The sequence below is a fragment of the Callithrix jacchus genome, chromosome 10, assembly GCF_049354715.1.
Source record: "Callithrix jacchus isolate 240 chromosome 10, calJac240_pri, whole genome shotgun sequence".
NCBI lineage: Eukaryota > Metazoa > Chordata > Mammalia > Primates > Cebidae > Callithrix > Callithrix jacchus.
The window spans coordinates 31,741,218-31,759,521 of NC_133511.1; the positions used below are offsets into that span (position 1 = coordinate 31,741,218).

The window sequence follows — 18,304 nt, forward strand, 5'->3', positions numbered from 1 at the left end:
TTATTATTAGACTATTTCTATTATCAAATGGTAAGATGGCCCAAGCAACGATCTCTTTCACCAGAAGGCCATTGGTGCTGTGATGAGCAAGCTATTATAATAGAAGTTAAGCCCAATTATTATCATATCCAAAGGTTTATTTGGGGGGAACTGCCAACACGTAGCCCTTCTCATTTACTAAGGTGATGCAGGTCCTCTGGTGGTATAATCCTGTTTTCAGAGGAGAGAGTGTTCCTCAAAGCTGACTTGCTTTGCTTCTCAGAAGAATGACTACTTGAACTAAAACCAGCGTCCCCTGTTCAGCCCTTTAGCCACAGGGCCTTTGTACTTGCTATTTTCTCTGCCTGGAAAGGCAGTCCTCGTGATATCTCAAGGCCTTCATTTCTTACTCCTTTCAAGATGGCAATATATCAGGGACGCCCATGCTGACAACTGATATAAAGTAGACCCACCACCCCAGTGCTAGGCAATCTTTAGCACTCTATTCCATGAGAAAGGCCCAGATATTTTTATGTTTTCAAAACTTTATTTTATTGCAGTCGGAACACCTAACATGAGATCTACCTTCTTAAAACATTCTGAAGTGTACAATACAGTACCGTTAATTTTAGGAACATTGTTGGATAGCAGATCTGCAGAGTATGCCTTGCATCATTGAGACTTCATGCCCATTTTACAGCAACTCCACATTTCTCCCTCCCTCCAGCCTCTGGGAACACCATTCTACTGTGACTCTATGAGTTTGGGTGTTTGGGATATAGCACGTCGGTGGAATCATGCAGTGTTTGGCCTTCTGTGACTTATTCCACCTAGTGTGTTGTCCTCGAGGTCCATCCATGTGCAGGATTTCTTTCTTAGTTAAGACTGAATTGTGTGTATATCGCATACTATTATATGGAATTGTGTATATTACTGTGTTTTCTTCAATCATTCATCTGTTGATGGACATTTAGGTTTTTTACACATCTTGGCTGTTGTGACTGGTGGTGCAATGAACATGGGTGTGCTAATATATTACGTACTTTACTATTTACTTGTTGATTTCTAATTGCTCCTCACTGGAACCTAAGTCCATAAAGGTAGAAGCTTCGTTTCGTTCACTGATCCTATATCCTCAGAATCTAGAACAGCACTCTGTCCTAGACTCAAATCTCAGCACCTGTTTCTGTGTTCTTGTTTACTAGAATAAAAAGGAATCTCAGTTGAGTTTTCGGCATTGTACAGAAAGAAACTCTCAGCATGATTGGCGACATCATTGGCTCTGGCACCCTTGGGGATTCGGGGTCTTGTGTTGGGTCCACCCTGAGTACTGGCCCTATACCTATAACAGTGACTCACAATCCCAGGGTCTCCAAGCTCCATCCTCCTGACTCACAAAGAATGTTCTGTATGGCCAAAGTCACTTGCAAGTCTGTTTTTATTTGAAGGTCCAGGTCCACTCAAGCTAGTGCTGACAGCCTTGCAAGCCCTTTTCAGAAGTCCTGGGAGGGTAGAAAACTCTGTTGGATGGACATTTCCTCTTCCTTCTGATGCCCCGAACTCCTGTCCGTTTGTCCTGTGGAGACTGTCCTAGCTACTCATACTTTTCTCTCCTGATACTTTGCACACTTGTTAGTATTTACTATTTGTAATTATTCTGTTACTGTTTTCCTTCTCCAAATGAAGGATGCTTCTCTGTTTTGTTTACCTTCCCTCTGACTACCTAACCTAGTACTTGACCATATTCACAGACTATGTCTTGAATGTATGGGTGGATTGACTTTGTTTCCCTCTCCCTGCACACCACATCCCAGTAGTGACATAGTGGAAATCCTACACTTTAAATCTGTCTTCAGTGCCACTTGCCTGGGTTGCCCTAGTGGACTCCTATTTTTATTTTTTCTTCGCCCTGTAATGCATCCTATACAGCAGGTGACCCAAAAGGGTCCCAGAAGGCTGCTCCTGAAGTTTGGCACACAGCACCTTCCTGCTTTGCCACTGCACGCAGACCTTTGCCTACTAATGTCACCTGGATTCCCTTGCCTGGCTTTCTGGTCATCCAGCACACTGGCTTCAACTTTCCTTTCCATCTTACCTCCACTGTATCTGCCCTTTTGCTTCTGCCAAGCCAGGCAATTCACCTGCATCATCTATACCCTGGCCTTTCTCTCACACACTTTGTTCACCCAGTACTCTCTGTCTGGGAAGCCCGCTCACTCCCCCTTTAATCCATCCTCCTTTGCATATTTAGGTCTTACCTAAGCTGAAAAGGAACAGGGTCTGCTCACATTTTGAATTTGCTTGGCTAATGAATTGTCCTTTTTTTTAGCCTCTGTTTACTAACCTGTTAAGGGGGAGGAGATAATGGCACCTACCTTATCAGAATACTGTAAGAGTTACATTAGATACTGTATTTAGACTGCCTGGCATACATGCTCCATAAATATAAATTATTATTTCTTTTTGAAGTCCAACTCAAAAAATAAAATTCTCCTCCATGAACCCTTCTCTAATCTTGCCAGACATGCCTTTCTTCTTTATGGTTCTCTTGGTCTTGCTGACCACATGACCATGTCTTAGAACTCACCAGAACATGTTCTGTCTTCCTCTCTATCCAAGGCGGGAGGCAGCTTGAAGTCACGAATTATTCTTGTGTTCTCCACAGTACTCTGGGCATTGCTATTGTTCCATAATTGCTTTTTTAAATGGACTGAATCATTTTACTGCTGCCCAGGCTGCTTTCCACTACAATAGCCTGTAGCTTAAGCAAGGATGGGCTATTTTCCCTTTGGTAATGGGCCAGCATCTAGGCCTTGATTTTGAGTTCTTAATATGGTACCATGAAAATCACTAGTGTTGAAAGGAATAAGATCAGAAGGGGAATAAAAAGACATTTGATGAGGCTCTGAGTGTAACAGTATGTCTCACTCATCTTTTTTTTTCCTTAGCCTTTGAAATAGACAATGGCCTGAAGCCTTCTCGGCAGATGGACCATGTTTGTGCCTTAGCCACTTAACAGCCATTAGCCTAATTCCATCCTCTGCAGCCAAATTAAATAATAAGTAAAAGCCTATGAAAAGCTGGTTTGGAGGCAATCTTACTGCCTTTCACTTGACAGGCTTCTCTGAAGCAGATGCTCCCTCTCCACCCTATTAACCTGCTCTTCTGAATAAGGAGCTGTCCACACAGAAGCAAAGATAGAGGCCTGTAGGAGAGTGGTCTGGATTCTGGAGACTGGGGGAAAATCCTGATTATAAAAGTCCAGCTTCTTTGGAAAGCCGAGATGGGTGGATCACAGGGTCAGGAGTTCAAGATCAGCCTGACCAATATGGTGAAACCTCTTCTCTACTAAAAATACAAAAATCAGCCAGGCTTGGTGGTGGCGTGTGCCTGTAGTCCCAGCTACTCGGGAGGCTAAGGCTGGAGAATTGCTTTAATCCAGGAGACAGAGGTTGCAGTGAGCTGAGATTGTGTCACTGTACCCCAGCCTGGGTGACAGAGCAAGAATCTGTCTCAAAAAAAAAAAAAAAAGTCCATCTTCCATCTACTACTCCCACCTCATAAGCCACCTACTAAGAAGATGAGAGCTTCAACCCAAAGTCATGATAATGCGATTTCTGCTTTGATTGGTCAAAGCTACTATTTGTTAGTAAATAGTACACAACCTATGCAAGTTTACAACAAGAAACTAACACCCTAGTCTGATTCCTAACAAGTCTGATAATACATTCTCCTTTATCACACTTGCTTTTTGCCTCTGTGTCCTTGCTTGGACATTCCTCTTCCTGAAATACTTCCCTCTATCCTCAAATCCTGGATACCCCTCAAGGACAGCCTAAATGTCCCTATCCTCACAAAACACATCTTCAATTCTCAATCTCATTCTCTGACTTGAGTACCTCATCTTCCTCTGAGCACCCTTCACACTTAATCTGAACATAATTTCAAATTGTATTACTATTTTCAAACTTTTGTTATAGATGTATGCATATGAGCCTTACTACCAGGATCTGTTTTCCTTCAGGGCAGGGAGTCTATAATGATCTAAATACTTCCTACAAGTTTAACCTTATTTGTATTGTGTTTGTGTGTGTACACGTATATGCACATGCACGTATGTATATATACATATACATACATACTCAGTAAACATTTTTTTGCATAAATCCATGCAAACTCATGGGCATTTTAACTTTTTATGTATCCTATGTCTCTCAGCTATCCCTTAGTGGCCTCAGATTTTTTCTGCATATAGTCAAATAGGTCTCTTTGTTTGAGAAAATGTTACTATCAACTGTGGATACCCATCACCTGATCGGTAAGGTGTTAGTTTCAGAGATCTAAACTGTGTGACTGCATTTTTTTCAACTTAAATATTGGCAGAAATCTAAAGCATTCAACTCAATTAATTTTTTCTAAAAAAGAGGAAATTACTCAAATACAAAGAAACCTATTACAATGGTTATGCTTTATACATAAGCAAATATGAGTGTCATGTTGAATAGCTGTTACTGGTCGCCACTGCGTTACCTCTATTTCTTTCTTCTTGCCCTTGAGATGCATTCTACCATGTTAGGCCTTGATCCTACAGAGAACAGTAAGGAAAGGCACCTTAGAGTTATTTTGCTGTTGTTATTCTGATCTTGTGTTGGCCTGCTGACTTAAAGTCTCTGATATTAGAAATACACACTCACTTTTTTGGGGAGCCAGTTTTAAGAATTTTGAAAAATCAGAAGGTAGCCACTCATCATGACTCTTGGGTAGAAAGCACCGTGTTCAAGTTCCTCCAGTTGCTGGCAAGGACAAGAATGGGGTAGGGAAGGCAGACCCTGGTTGGCTCTCAGGCATCAGGGAAAGACTGGATTATCTGTTGTCATGGCAACATTGATTGGTTTTACATTAAACATGGACAGTGAGGTGATAAGCCTTCCAATAATAGAGGCACACTCTCTTTTTTTCATATTTTTATGAGATATTTTCACAATGTATCTTAGGACTAAAACTGAGATCTGTCTTCCTGGTTACAAAGGGTGAGTGTGGTATCCATAGCTTTTTGAATGGCAGCCGCCGCGTTTGTGTGACTTGAGTATGCGTGTGTGTTCATGTGTATGCACACAGGTAGTACTGAGGACAGGCCTTTGAAGACCGGAACACCTACCTATGGAACATGACATCAAGTGAAATGTAGTATTTACATTAAAATATTTGGGAAAATAGACAATTTTACCACCTAATCCAAAGGAGGGAGATTTTTCTAGGCAAGTAATTTCACTGAATTGATGGCTTTCTGTGGTTAGTTTTCTTTGCTGTTACTGGCCTGGGCAACATTAAATCTGGCTGCGGCTCAGCACTGGACAAAATACAAAATGATCACAGGCTCTCGGGCTTCTGTAGAGCATCAATTTACTTTCTAATGAAAAAGAAGGAGTAAAAAGAGTGAAGGAAAAAAGAAAATTGTTGGCAAGCCAAAAAGAGTTTAAGAAACAAAGAGGAGAAAAGGTAAAGTGATCAGAGGTGAGAAAAACGGGGAGAAGAGAGATAAATGGTGTGCCATAAAGAGAATGGGGACTTTAAAAGTGAATCTGATGAACCAAGCCACTCTGCGCAGATAGAGAAAGCCAGCCCCTCTTTCACTCCTTAGCAGCCACTATTTCTGGTAATATCAAGTCCATCTGTAAGGAAGGTAAGGTGAATTTATTGTATTTAATAGCTTCCAATTAAGTCAAATCGGCGGCATCTCCATACTCTGCTTCCTGTGACTAGATGCTAATACAGCTGTGGTTTAGGGTAAGCCCTCCTTTTTCCTAAAATAACCACCTAAGAAGATGTCTCCTATCACTCATTGTCCTCTGAAAATCTGAGGCCAGTGGTTTTGGGAGCCAGACACAGGCATTGTCAATAGCACAGGACGCTTCACTCACCAGAGAGGGCAGGAGGCCTCAGTAGATGTTCAGAAGTTGGGGAGAGGTGGGCTAGCCTGCTGCTCTGACCAGACATAGCCAGGCAGGATGATGACTGACATTGCTTAGTGTCCTTCCTATCACAGCAGGGAGGCTGCAGGCCAAGCCTTCACCTGAACACAATCAGGGACTCTGGCTCTCTGAAGGAAGACAGTGATCTGTTTTCTAATGCACTTCATTGGGTCCACATTACGCCAACAAGTCAGGTTCCTCAGGGCTCCCTGTGCTACAGCAGGAAGATGTCCATTCATCCCTGTCCATCAGCACCTCCAGGGAACCTGTGTGCCTGATTGAAGTAATTTCACCCGTAGTGCACAAAGTGTGTACTCAATCAAATTTTATAGAACACGTTGTCTTTTTTTTTAATGAAAGCATTATGTTTGTTGTGGAAAGTTTTAGGGAGCAGTGATAAGCAAAAGCAAAACAGAACAATTAAAACCATCTGTAATTCCCCATCCACGTTCATCATTGTTACCACAGTAGTATATATGCTTGTCATTATTTTATACAGTTACATAATTATATTTTTCATTTACAAAAATGAATACAATCTTTTGTTACCTACTCATATAACTTACATCTATACACATCCTTCTGTATCATTAGATATCTCATGTTATATTTTATTGCTACAAAATATTCTATTTTCTAAATGGACCATCATTGAAGTATTAATCCTCAGTGGTGGGAGAGTTAGATTGTTTCCAGTGGTTTTGCTGATGTAAATACTGTTCAGATTAACATCTTCATCGTCTTTATTCACAAGCATCATTACCTCCTTACGACATATTCTTCCAGTGGAATTGTGACAGAGAATATGCAAACAGCAGGCTTTTTGACACCTGCTGTCAAATTACCCTGCAGGCAGGTGCCCTGTGCACCTCCAGCCTCAGCCTCAGCCTGCTTGGTTCTTCGTGCTGTCACCCCACACCAAGCTACCTATTATCATTTTGTTTAGGTTTGCTGTTTGATAGGTGGAAATGCCATGCCATTGTTTTAAATTGCATTGCTTGGAATAGTAATGCATCTGAAATTTTCCCCAGTTGTTGAGGGGCTACTTGATCTTTTGTCCCAATTACCTAGAGGCCTGGATCCTGGCTGGGCTCTGGGAAGTGGCGCTATAGCAACTGCTAGGCTTTCTCTCTCCTTGGAGAGGAATTAGAGATAAAATAATGCCTCTTCAAGTGTGTGTTTAGAAGAGTTTAAGATGTAAAGGGGAAAATGTACATGGCCAGAGAGATAAATTATAAATGGAGGATAATTATCCTAGTTTGTAGGAAAGGTAAAACATGAAAAGATGCATAAATTATAAAAGAACAAAAAGTCTTAGGAAGCCTACTTTCTTAAGGAAGAGTGCTGAGTATGTGGCATCAAGACCTGGAAGGACCGATCTCCCTCCTACCCTGTGCTGTGCTGTGACTTCACAGTGAGATTTTGTGCTAGTACCCCCACCAGGGACTCATCACCATTCTAGCCCAATGACATCAAAATAGCCTTCTCCTAAATATAAAGTCTGCGCTTTGGCTTTTAAAAATAACAGCAGAAAATGACCAGAGGGACACTCTGTGACGTCCAAGATTCCTGGGGCAAAGCAGCCCCTGAAGCCTGTTCTTAAGATAGCTCCATCCTTGTCTTGCTGAATTATTTACAGAACCTGTGAGGGCAGAGGCTGAGTGGAGGCACTTCCTTTCTGAACATGCTCAGGCACTCCCTGGGCCAGGCAGGGAAGCCAGCGTCTCGAGGATGTCTGATACCTGGTGTCAGGGAGTCTGCCATTGATTTTCTTCAGAACAAACCTCTTTGCAAATGCCACAGACTTACATTAGCCGCACTACAGAGACTCGGTCAGAGCTAGGCGCAGAGATGGGGGCAATGCCAGGTGTTGACTTCTTTTCTGCTCTGGGCAGTTGCTTCTGTTCACTTCCTTGTCTGAACGGCAGGGAGAAGCTGGGTGCCCCCACATCTGAGTCAGAATGGTGACCTCTAGCATTTGAAAGTCCTAGTTATTAAAGATACAATCAGAGTCATCCACATTAAAAAGGCATTTGGGAGTGCGGGGATATGGAGAAAGATGATGAGCTTGATGTTTGGATTGATTTCTTCTCAGCAGAAGTGATTTCAGCAGGCTTTCCCAGGCAAGTTAGGATACGCTAGCATTACTCTGTGTGTCTGGTCAGAGTTTTCAGGGGTGTTAAACAGCGAGGCTTTTAAGAAAGCAAGAACCTTGGGTCATCTCCTGTGCTCCTAGGGTATTGGGGAGCCTGGATTCCCTTCATAGGTGTTTTGGGGGTATGGGGGAGGGTTGGGCCACAGTGGAGAAGAACTGTCTACATGGTACTGTCCCTTTCTTCCAGCTCTGATGTTCACCCTCAGTTTCACTCACTGAAAATTTACCTTTCTCTTCTAGCTAGGTAGCTTGCCAGGAGAAACTGGGTGTGAGTCAGTGGCCTTCCTTGTCCCTCTGTGGTCAGCCTCCGTTTATGTGAGACAGCATGAGCCTGAAGCCAGGCGAAAGGCCCAAGTCATGTAATAAGAAGTGTCCAGGGCTCAGAACTGGAACACACACTGAATGCAAGACTCTCCACCAACCAGCTTGGTGCTATTAATCAGATTCTGTAACCGCCCAGAGGGATGAGCAAACACGCTTTATTCCTCAACCACCTATTTTGTGCTGTCTACATTGTGTCGTGTGTGTTACCTCATTTAATCCTGTTAATCACGGATTGGGTGGGGAGGATCATTTCTAATATGCATATTTAGTAACAGGTTTATAGACGTCTAAGGTCTTGTAAGCTACGAGGTGGCCATGCTATAATTTAAACAGCAGTTTTTATTTTAGTGAAAGTCTTGTTTTCTTTCCAAGATATTATAGCGGTCTTATTTCACAAAGTCGTTCTGAGGATCAGATAATTATAATATATAATGAGAGATAGAAGAAAAAGTCTAACCAATGTTTGGTAGTGTGATTATTGCTTTTATATTCTATTTAATTTTCTGTTATGGAGAAGCAAGTTCCCAAAGGCTCCATGAGCTTTGAAGGGAAATAATGCAACTTGGTCCAGTTTCTGGGTTTATCCCAGATTTCTGGTTCCCCTTCGGCCCCCTCATGCAGGTGCAATTGTCAGCTGGGCCCTCAGACACAGCCCACTTTTCATCCCACTTCTTAGGAAAATTTCTCATAACATTCACTAGCGCGAAGATCATTCTGAAACATCTCCCTGCACCACTGCGGGACTAGTGCGTTCTGAAACCCTGGAGCCCAACTGTTACCTGGGATCTATTTTATGGTCCTTTATTCCCACAGACAATACACATAAAATAGAGGTAATAAATGTAAGATCATTTTAATTGCCATCCCACTAGTCTTAAATGTCCACTGTTTCTATATATGCTCCTTCTACCCTAGAAAATTTCAGAATAGAGAAGATTAATTTATCATCTTATCCTTGTTTCCTGATTTCAAATTGGAAGACGGACAGTTTTTATCTTAATAGAGAGTTGTTTAGAGTCAGGGAATTTTTCTAAGGAAAGTAGAGATAGAGGGATGAATAAGTTGTGTGTGTGTGTGTGTGTGTGTGCGTACTATATATATTAATATTAATAGAGAGGCTTCCTTTGCGGCTTCATGCAGAATGCTTAAAGATCCTAGAAATTTTGCTCTAGGAATGGAAGCAGAAGAAGCCGCAGGCTTCATGGTTGATTGCTTTTCTGATTGGTGCCATAAAAGAAAATGCATTAGAGAGAGAATGTTTGATTTAAAGAGCGCCTAGATGCCGACACCACCTCTGTTTGTTTTCCTTCCTTTAGCAGAAACCTTGTAAAATTTTTATGAAGCATTAATGGATCTGAGATTTTCTCAAGCAAATTTTATGAGGTGAGCTTAATCCCACACATCCGACCCAATTTAGCAGTCTTTAGAGACATAGAACATAAAAGGCACTCAGAAAGTATCCTGGGTGCCTCAGTACTAGAGGAAGTGACAGGGGCAGGGGCAGGGAATTTCCTCCCCCTCAATGCTTTGATAAAGTCTCAGGGGTTGTGGGAGAATGAGGTGAAGAGGTACCCCGGCCACAGAGAAGACCACACAGGTAAGGAAACACTGCAGATAGTAAATCTTAATTCATAGTTCAGCACTGACTTCAAGAACTTCCCCTACCCAACGGTAGTCTTTGATGAGAAAATCAGATTTAGGGAAAACAAAAAATTATTTATATTAACAGTTCCTGTGTTGTCAACCTGGAATCACTGGCTTTAATCTAAAAAAGAGACATGAACACCCTTCTTTTCCCACCCCAATTTGTTTTCTATATTTGAAACAAAAGGGCCTTGAAGAAGATACATTAAATTTTTGTGTATGTTGATGAGTGAAGTTACGTTTTGTAATGTGAAGTTTGGCATCCCACAAACCAAGCAACTCAACGAGCCCCAGCACACCGGTGGGCACTGAGAGGTTCCTGTCAGTTCCCTGTTTATGCTGATTCTGCACTACAATCCAGAGTTCTTGCCCTGTAATGTGGGAATTCCGTTAGATTTATGGTGATGAAATGAGGGAAGACAAGGGTTTTTTTTGAAGAGAAAAAGGAGCTTCACCTACTAAGAAGTCACTGTGGCCTATTCAAGAATGGTCAAGGGTTTGGGATTTTACTCTACTTTCAGGCAAATGAGTCCACATGCCACTGTTTCAGGGGTGCTGGCAGAAGAAATGAGACTCCAGGGTCAGAGACAAAAGACTTTGTTACTCATGGTACAGCAGGCAGCATGAGCTCCATATTCATGTCGGTGCTTTTTGTCCCCCAAGTCTCAACAGGGTGATGTGTATGGCCCAAGTGGATGTTCTGTGCTCAGGTGGTTTGTAACACCACTAAGTAACCCCACGTTTAGCAAGCTCAAATCTTTTAAAATAGGCTGCCCTCAAAGTTTTGCCCAATCTTTTCCCAGAAGAGAGGTGTTCTCTTTATTTTACTGGACATAAAAATCTGCCTTGTGCCTTGGAGGGAGACACTATTTCTGTCTTAAAGTTCTTCACTATACAAACATCCTTGAAAAGATAGTCATGGCCAGTCATGATGCCACACTTGTAATCCCAGCATTTTGGGAGGCCAAGGTGGGAGGATCACTTGTGCCCAGGGGTTACAGACCAGCCTGGGTAACATAGGGAAACCCCTTCTCTACAAAATAAAATAATTTTTTAAAATTCTCAAGGTGTAGTAGTACATGCCTGTGGTCCCAGCTATTAGTGAGGTTGAAGTGGGAGAGTTATTTGATCTCAGGAATTCTGAACTGCAGTGAGCTGTGGTTGCACCACTGCACACCAGCCTGGGTGACAGAGTGTCTAAAACAAAACTTTACCTTGTTTTCCTCCTGGTGAAAATTCTTATGAGTAGATCACTTCATCAGCCACTCTACTGATCAAGGTTGGTACCAAATTCATTCAATTTGTCTCATACAGCATTTAGTTAAAGCTACTAGCAACAGGATTTTGTGCAGGAGGATGAAGCTGTTTTGCAGAATTGACCTCAACCTTGTTCCCTAGGATCCCAGACCTAACCAGATGAAGAAATGCCTTGAACAACCAGGGTCCAGGTGAGAAAGGAAGGGGAAAGTTTTCCTTAAGTTTCTATGTTAACTTTCCCACTTGTCTGAGGCATGAATGGTATAGCAGCATGTACTAGTGAGTAGGCTGTCAAAGAGGCAGTGGAGGGCAGTCCTGCTATCCATAACGATCCTGGCCAGTGCCTTGAACTCCTTCCAGGGCAAGGGTGCTATGTCATTAAATACTCGAGGTTCTCTGTGAGCACCTCTATAGTGTAAAAGTCACAGTGTGTTCAGAAGGGGCAAGCTAATGCCTGCTTCCACACAAGAAGTACAAGCTCGAGGGTGTTGATCGTGCTTCTGGATGGAAAATCTTGTTTACAGCTGTTGGAGGCCCCCAGGTAAGACCTCTGTCCATCTGGGATCACAGCTTGACAGTGCCCCCAGTGTCGTCTCCTACATGGTCGTTAGGACTTAGGGGCTTCTGTTCTGTTAGATTAATTGAGTCTAATCCCTGTTTTTGAGGGACTTCCTGGCCTGTATATCCATGTCACCAGCTGGATGCCATTCATCTGGCCTGTGGAACTATGGAGCAATGACTCTAGGAAGGAGATGGGAAAGCCAATGGACGATTTTGACATACGTTTTGTGATGATATTCCAGGAGCTGGCCCCATCCCCTAATATTCCTGATAAACTTCTCAGTTAGGATAAGGGGAATGATTGAATTGTGTTGAGAGCTGGCAGGAGGGGATGCTGCAGCCAGGAGTCAGTTAAATGAAGGTATTTGCAACAGATTGGGAGAACTGTAGCAGGTCATTTTCCTCATGAGGAAAATTCCCAAATTCACATGTTCAAACCCTAACCCTCAATCGGATAGTTTGTGGAGACGGGGCCTTTGGAGGGTGATGGATCATGAGGTTGGAGCCCTCATAATGGGATTGGTGCCTTTATAAGAAGAGACACAAGAGAGCTTTCTCTCTGCTGTCCTCCCTTTCAGAACACAAGAAGGCAGCCATCAGGAAACCAGGAGGTGGACCCTTGCCAGACTCCCTTTCGGGTGTGGTTCTAAATGACAAAAGATCCATTCTGTTCCCTTCCACGATCCACAGTGTTCCTCTCCCAGTGCTTGGGTTTTGGTCCCTACCCTGCAAAATCGGTCTGCTACATCCAGTAGCTCTAACTTCACCTTTTCCAATCATTTCCTGCTGATACCTAGATCTTTCACCCTGAAGATTCAGGTTCAGGAGGGTCAAGATTGCTTCTGGAAGGCTGGGTGCGGTGGCTCACGCCTATAATCCGAGCATTTTGGGAGACTGAGGTGGGCGGATCATGAGGTCAGGAGATCGAGACCATCCTGGCCATGGTAAAACCCTGTCTCTACTAAAACACAAAAAATTAGACAGGCGTGGTGACGCATGCCTGTAGTCCCAGCTACCGAGGAGACTGAGGCAGGGGAAACGCTTGAATCCGGGAGACAGAGGTTGCAATGAGCTGAGATTGTGCCACTGCACTCCAGCCTGGCAAAAGAGCAAGACTCCATCTCAAAAATAAAAAAATAAAAGATTGCTTTTTGAAATTCACAGGGTTGCATGATGGCTCCTACTTTGGCCTGTTTGGGCACTGTGGGGGGATTTGGACAGCAGGGCCCTCACTCTAGTGGTCATCATGTTTTTGAACCAGGACCATGTCGGTCTAACAAAAGAATTTAGGCACCCTAGCCAGAATTAAGCATATGAGTCCTCTAGATCCTTTTGTGGCCAGGTTGTCACCCAAGGGTGGGCCAACCATGTTGTCGTGGGGTTGCTGTTAAGGGAAGAAAATACCTCGTGTTCCCAGGAATGGTCAGGCAGAAATCCCAAATTGGAAACAGCCTTCATTGTTCCATTTACTTTGTCCTGTTGATTATGCAGGAAGTGGCAGGAAAGAGATGGTCCCTTTCTTGGATAAGCCACTTTTAGGGACCAAAGCACTTTATTAAGGTGTGTGGAATAGGAGAACATGAGGGATATAGAGCCAGAAATCTTTCTGATTCAGTTTTTCAGAGGCTGTTTCAAAGCTCAGTGGTACCAGATGCCTGTGGATGATAGGCAGAATTAAAGCCCATCAAATAACCTTGACTATCATCAAGCCCATTATTTAATCATTTTTGTGATGAAAGGTGCAGCATTGCTAGACTACAGGTGCTCTGGAAAGCCTAGCACATGACACAGGTTGGTCTCAAAGGCCACACTAGCGTGGGTAGAAGAATCAGATTACACTGGAGCAGGAGCACTGTATCTTTCAACAGTGGCCAGCAGTGAGGCAGCACCAATAACCCTGAGAGGGGGTCAAAATCAGACTGAGTGAGTGAGTCTTCCAGAAGTGGGCAGGGGTAATTCCCCATGCCATGCAGCCTTTCCCACTGAGACAGAGATCAACTTTTGTCAGGAATCACCAAGTCTGAAATGCAGTGGTAGTCCTTGCATTTGAAACATAGAGTATTTTACTATGTGCCCAGTCTAGGAGGGTGGACATGTTGCTACATCTAGGATGATGATGGTACCCTGCACCAGAGGTGTCCATTTATCAGCAAGGCTCCATCAGCAACCCGATTTCACTTGGTCTCATGAGGGGACAGGCCTTCGTTGTAGTCATCTCTGTGAGTGGCCCAGGTGGTTTATAGGTGCCTGCACCCATCTGATTCCCTTCATTCTGAGCCCCTTCCCTCCTCAAGTCTCCTTAGCATACTTTCCTGGGTGCATATGTCCTGCAGTACCTCTTGAGTGAGCACCAAGAAATACAAGTCCTTCTCCTAATCTTCTTTCTCTTTAAAGTAGTTGAGGTCAGAGTAGAGGGGGTAGGAAGGATCAAAGAGTATGAAGGTTGAGAGCAGTGTCCTGCCAATAAGTAAGGCATAGTCAACCAAACATGTTTCTAATCTTTATGGACTGCACATTTGTGTCCTTCCAAAATTCACGTTTAAACCCTAACCCCAATGGGATGGTTTTTGGAGATGGGGCTTTTGGAGGGTGATTGGATCATGAGCCCTCTTAATGGGATTAGTGCCTTTATAAGAAGAGACACGGCTGGGCGCAGTGGCTCATGCCTGTAATCCCAACACTTTGGGAGGCTGAGGTGGGTGGATCACAAGGTCAAGAGATCGAGACCATCCTGGTCAACATGGTGAAACCCATCTCTACTAAAAATACAAAAATTAGCTGGGCATGGTGGCGCATGCCTGTAGTCACAGCTACTTGGAAGGCCGAGGCAGGAGAATTGCTTGAACCCAGAGGTGGAGGTTGTGGTGAGCCGAGATAACGCCATTGCACTCCAGCCTGGGTAACAAAAGCGAAACTCGGTCTCAAAAAAAAAAAAAAAAAAAAATGAAGAGACGCAAGAGAGCTCCCTCTCTGCTGTCTTCTCTGTGAGAACACAAGAAGGCAGCCATCAGGAAACCAGGAGGGGGGCCCCTACCGGACTCACGATCTGCCGGCACCTGGATCTCAGACTTCCCAGTCTCTAGAACTGTGAGAAACAAATGTGTGAACCACTCTGTCTGTGGTAATTTGTTACAGATGACTAACTGGCTAGACACTAATGTTTTCAATCCACACAAAGCTCCATATCCTCATTGCTCATGCCATTTATCCTGGCTGTGGACCCTTGAGCTCAGCAGTGGCAGTCTTCTTGCCAGCTGGGGTTCAGGTTGCCATCCCATTTTCATGAAAACATCCCTCCCTTTTCCCACCCCACGTAGGGTAACCAATGACCACACTATCTTTCAGCAGCTCGTTTCATTCCTATTTCTCACTGCAACCTTCAAACATTCATTAGTAGGTAGCATAGTGAAGACCCTTACTCCCAACCACCAGTGTGAAATAGCATTTGCTACAGGATCTCAAGGAATCATTTCACATTCCTAACACAGCCTGTGAAGCCTAATTAATTCCTTACCTTTCCAGAAAGGTACATCTCTCAATATCCCATTCTCATCACTGAAACCTGTCAGGAATTGTGGCAGATCTGAGATTTTACCCCACGAAAGACACGAGACTCCTGCTCCTAGACAAAAGACTTTATTACTGTGGCCCAGCCAGTGGCATGAGCTTCAAGTGTACACTAGCTCGCCATGCTCCCCAAACACCCCAAATCCACAGGTTTGACCCAGAACAGTCCAGGTGGAGGCTAGACACTTGGGTTAGGTTTACATTACAGCTGTATAACTTTGAGTTTGGGGAATCTGAACCTTTTATAATAGACTGCAAGTAAACCTGCTCAACTCTTGCCTGGGAGGGAAATGTTACTTTTATTATACTGGGTGTTAAAGAAAACGTGTCCTCTGCTCAAGGGAGATGCTATCTCTGTCTTTCGGGTTGTTCAGTCTACAAATATCCATGAAAAGACAGGTCATCTTTTGCAGTAAGTGCAGGAATGCAAGACACCTGAGAAGAATATCTCCTGTGACCTTGGTAAAGGAATTCTAGCCAAAGGCACTGAGCAGATTATTGTTGAGCTCTACTCCTATCTTGAGAGCATCTCTTGATTCAGCAAATATGTAGGAGAACATGCCAGGCTCTGGAATAGGCACAGGGTAATGAATAAATACCACAGTAATGGTTTCTGCCCTGACAGAGCTTATACAGGCAAAATAATCATGATGACAGCTATACTTATATAATGCTCACTATTCACTAGGCCTTTTCTAAGTAATTGATATGTGCCTCCTTATTGAATCATCAGCAGGACACTCTGAGGTAGATACTATGGCTATCATTCTCATATTTACAGATCAGAAAACAGAGAGAGAGTGATAGAGTCGGAACTCAAGCCCAGGCAGTTTCTGAATGTATGCCTCTGACCTGTCTTAGTATAACTAAGTACACTGGTTATATTCAGTGTAACTCCGTCTTACATGGCTTCCAGTGGAACTACCACAGCAGATTATAAATTCAGTGATTTTATAATAAAAGAATAACTGGGGAGATCTAGGAGGAGTTTCTAAGCCAGACCAAAGGACTGCCCAGAATAAGAGATATCTAAGAAAAGTCTAGAAGGGCGAGTGAGTGTTAACCAAGGGAGCTGGAGAAGAGAGCTCTTAGCAGGGAAACCATGTGTGCACAAGCCCAGGGGCCAGTTGGGGGCCTCCTGAGATGACAGTAGCATCTCCTCAGATGGCCCATTTGTTGTAAGGCACACATTTCTTTGGAACGAGTCAGCTGGTGAAATTTCTCCCAGACTTCTAATCCTCAGCTCTTTGTTTTCCCTGTATTTTTAACGAGCACACTCCACACTTTCACTGTTGAGACATCACAGGAGCCTCTAAAATGTCAGCAAAATAAGCCAGGACACAGCGAAAGTGACAAGTGAAACCCATCATTAATTGAATTTATTTTGATTTTTGTAAAACTCAGGTGTAGAGAAATTAAGGCAAGATACACATGGGGTTATGGGACACAATAAAAAAATAAAGACTCAAAGCTTTAAAAACTTTTTGGATACGAATAGTTTATTTGATGCTCTCTCTTCATTATAGGATCATGTTCGGTATCATTGTCCTTGTGATCAATGGCAAGATCTGGCCATCATTGCCAGTCGCCCGGCAGCTTGGGTGAGGCTCCCCGGGTTGTGAGTGAAGACTGGCTATCCTGTTCATGCCCATGCTGACCTTCCACATGCTCATTCCACATTTTCATGCAGTATCACCCGCTTGAGAGTGCCCGTAATCTGACAGCTCTGAATAATTGATGCCCCTCATACTAAAGGGGAGTTTAGGTTTTGTGGTTCAGCAGGATGCTTTACTCTTGTTGACCTCAACCTTCAGAGGCACTCGGGCATTACCAGGAGATCAATAAAACTTCCCCTGGCCGTTTTGTGAGGATGGGAGCCTGACAGAGAGTGATGACCGAGAGGAGAGGATGGGAGCATTGTGCTGGAACCTGGGGAAGAAGAGGGAGGATGTGTGGGGCAGAGTGGGGGAAAGGGGTGGGAGCGGAATCGGGGAGCATCGCAGAGTGAGGAAGATACGAGCTCTGAGACCGATGAAGTGCGTGACAAAGCAATGGAAAACAAGAGGTTGAATGAGGAGAAAGAGTATCAGGAGGATCATTCACAGAAGCCAAGAAGATGAATGAGGGACTCACAGGCAAGAAAAGGAGCTCCCATCTGTAACCCTCCTGAACTGCAGTCTGCAGTTGCAAAGCTGTACACTGGAGGGAGGTCACCAGGAACTCAGTGTCTCCTGGGAAGCAGATGAGGAAAAAACTTATAGAGCGAGGCAGAATAATACAAGGGTTATAAGAAAGGGATGCAGCCACTGCTAGGCATTGGAGGCACATAAAAGGGCCTTTAATGCTTGAATGCCAACTACAAGCTAAAAGGGCATTGGCACATTATTTATTTTAATCATGTATTATTAATTGTATTATTACATATTGTATTATATATAATAATTAAGTAGTATTTAGAATAATTGTCAAATGACTTTCTCAGGTAGGAATTATTATCCTCATGCAAAAGATGAAGAATAGAAGCTTAATGAGGTTGAGTGCTTTATTTTCTCGAAACTCATTTTTACTTGAAACGTTTTCTTTTTACACAACAAAAACCTGTCGCATTGACAAGTGTGTAGAACATATCTTGAGAATCAGTGATGGGGAGAATTCCCTGGTGCTACAGTATCCTAATTTACTAACCCATTCGTCTACTTTTGGATACGGATGTTCAAACCCAAGATTCTTTTTTTTTTCTAAATTGTGCTTTAAGTTCCGGGGTACAGGTGCAGATCTTGCAGGATTGTTGCATAGGTACACACACGCCATGGTGGTTTGCTGTCTCCATTCCTTGTCACCTACA

The 18,304-nt window shown here is 43.4% G+C and overlaps 1 protein-coding gene across 18 annotated transcripts in view; it reads left to right on the plus strand.

Moving 5' to 3' along the window:
• NTM (neurotrimin) overlaps positions 1–18,304 on the plus strand; it is a 974,035-nt gene that overhangs the window by 567,758 nt on the left and 387,973 nt on the right. The gene's annotated exons all lie outside the window — the stretch shown is intronic.